Source organism: Ascidiella aspersa, chromosome 5, assembly GCF_963924565.1.
Source record: "Ascidiella aspersa chromosome 5, kaAscAspe10.2, whole genome shotgun sequence".
Classification (NCBI taxonomy): Eukaryota; Metazoa; Chordata; class Ascidiacea; order Phlebobranchia; family Ascidiidae; genus Ascidiella; species Ascidiella aspersa.
Window position 1 is genome coordinate 9,747,437 of NC_139451.1, and position 2,500 is coordinate 9,749,936.

The 2,500-nt window shown below is 55.2% G+C and overlaps 2 non-coding genes and 1 pseudogene across 2 annotated transcripts in view; all 3 read left to right on the plus strand.

Moving 5' to 3' along the window:
- LOC146142905 (small subunit ribosomal RNA) overlaps positions 1 to 1,779 on the plus strand; it is a 1,811-nt gene extending 32 nt beyond the window's left edge. The window contains exon 1 of the ribosomal RNA XR_014500225.1: positions 1 to 1,779. This exon is cut by the window's left edge and continues 32 nt beyond it. This is a non-coding gene — a ribosomal RNA (small subunit ribosomal RNA).
- A 247-nt stretch (positions 1,780 to 2,026) lies between these two features.
- Positions 2,027 to 2,180, plus strand: LOC146142906 (5.8S ribosomal RNA). Its single transcript, XR_014499197.1, has one exon. It is a non-coding gene; the product is annotated as a 5.8S ribosomal RNA (ribosomal RNA).
- Positions 2,181 to 2,428: 248 nt separating this feature from the next.
- LOC146142907 (large subunit ribosomal RNA) overlaps positions 2,429 to 2,500 on the plus strand; it is a 3,679-nt pseudogene continuing 3,607 nt past the window's right edge.

A 2,500-nucleotide genomic window follows, 5' to 3' on the forward strand; every position in this document is an offset into this window, starting at 1 on the left:
TGTCTCAAAGATTAAGCCATGCAAGTCTAAGTACGAGCTCTCGTACAGTGAAACTGCGAATGGCTCATTAAATCAGTTATGGTTCATTTGATCGTACGTTTTACGTGGTTAACTGTGGAAATGCTAGAGCTAATACATGCGTGAAGCGCCGACCTCGCGGGAGGCGTGCTTTTATCAGACCAAAAACCGACCGGGCTTCGGCCCGCAACCTTTGGTGACTCTGGATAACTTTGCGGATCGCACGGTCTCGCACCGGCGACGGATCATTCAAGTGTCTGCCCTATCAACTTTCGTCGGTACGGTACTGGCCTACCGAGGTTCTTACGGGTAACGGAGAATCAGGGTTCGATTCCGGAGAGGGAGCCTGAGAAACGGCTACCACATCCAAGGAAGGCAGCAGGCGCGCAAATTACCCATTCCCGACGCGGGGAGGTAGTGACGAAAAATAACAATACAGGACTCTAAACGAGGCCCTGTAATTGGAATGAGTACACTTTAAAACCTTTAACGAGTATCCATTGGAGGGCAAGTCTGGTGCCAGCAGCCGCGGTAATTCCAGCTCCAAAAGTGTATATTTAAGTTGTTGCGGTTAAAAAGCTCGTAGTTGGATTTTGGGCGCAGGCGGCCGGTCCGTCGCAAGGCGTGTACTGGCCGTCCTGGCCTCACCTCCGGTTCTCCGCCGGTGCCCTTGACTGAGTGTCGGCGGCGGCCGGAACGTTTACTTTGAAAAAATTAGAGTGTTCAAAGCAGGCGATTCGCCTGAATAATGGTGCATGGAATAATGGAATAGGACCTCGGTTCTATTTTGTTGGTTTTCGGAGCGCGAGGTAATGATTAAGAGGGACAGACGGGGGCATTCGTACTGTGCCGTTAGAGGTGAAATTCTTGGATCGGCGCAAGACGAACGACTGCGAAAGCATTTGCCAAGAATGTTTTCTTTAATCAAGAGCGAAAGTCAGAGGTTCGAAGACGATCAGATACCGTCCTAGTTCTGACTATAAACGATGCCAACTAGCGATCGGGGGGCGTTAGTTTTACGACCTCTCCGGCAGCTTGCGGGAAACCAAAGTCTTTGGGTTCCGGGGGAAGTATGGTTGCAAAGCTGAAACTTAAAGGAATTGACGGAAGGGCACCACCAGGAGTGGAGCCTGCGGCTTAATTTGACTCAACACGGGAAATCTCACCCGGCCCGGACACAGTGAGGATTGACAGATTGAGAGCTCTTTCTTGATTCTGTGGGTGGTGGTGCATGGCCGTTCTTAGTTGGTGGAGCGATTTGTCTGGTTAATTCCGATAACGAACGAGACTCTGGCTTGCTAACTAGTTACGCGACCCAATCGGTCGGCGTCTAACTTCTTAGAGGGACTAGTGGCGTTTAGCCACACGAGATTGAGCAATAACAGGTCTGTGATGCCCTTAGATGTTCGGGGCCGCACGCGCGCTACACTGACCGGATCAGCATGTGCTCGCCTTGGCCGACAGGTCTGGGTAACCCGCTGAACCCCGGTCGTGCTAGGGATAGGGAATTGCAATTATTTCCCTTGAACGAGGAATTCCCAGTAAGCGCGAGTCATTAGCTCGCGTTGATTACGTCCCTGCCCTTTGTACACACCGCCCGTCGCTACTACCGATTGAATGGTTTAGTGAGGTCCTCCGATTGGACCTGGCGCGGCCGGCAACGGTCGAGCCGGCGTCCGAGAAGACGATCTAACTTGATCATTTAGAGGAAGTAAAAGTCGTAACAAGGTTTCCGTAGGTGAACCTGCGGAAGGATCATTAACGGTCTCGCAAACGCTTCGGCGAACGCGAAACTCGGACAAGCGAGAGAAAAAGTTTTTGCTACCCGGCGCCCGACCCGCGAGGAGCGGCGCGCCGGCCGGCGATTCGGTCACCCGGTAATGTTTGCGCGTCGAGTGCCGCGGTGCCGCGCGCTCCGGCTTCAAGCGTCGGCCTGGCCGACCGCTCGGCGCGGTATATTTTGTCACCCTTTAGTGCGAGGCACTGTGCGAGCGAAACAATCGTGGATGGCTCTTGGCGGTGTATCACTCGGCTCGTGAGTCGATGAAGGACGCAGCTAGCTGCGTGAATTAGTGTGAATTGCAGGACACATTGAGCATCGACGTTCTGAACGCAAATTGCGGCCTCGGGTCAATCCCGGGGCCGCGCCCGCCTCAGGGTCGCGTTGCAAACGTTCCGCGCGGGGATTTCTCCGCGCGGCTGCTGCGGCGTCGGACGCGCGAGCGCCCGTCCCGCTCAAGACAGCACGGCACGATGTGCGACGATCGCGACCAGAATCCCGCGCGGCGGCGGCGAGTCGACCTCGAAGAGGCCAACGGCTGGCGGCTCAAGGGCGGGAATCGAGGTGCGCGGCGGCGCGCGGCGCCGACGGCGAGCGCGGAACGGGAAGAATAGTCCCGGTCCTTACTTTCGGCCTGAGGTCGGACGAGGCTACCCGCTGAATTTAAGCATATTACTAAGCGGAGGAAAAGAAACTAACGAG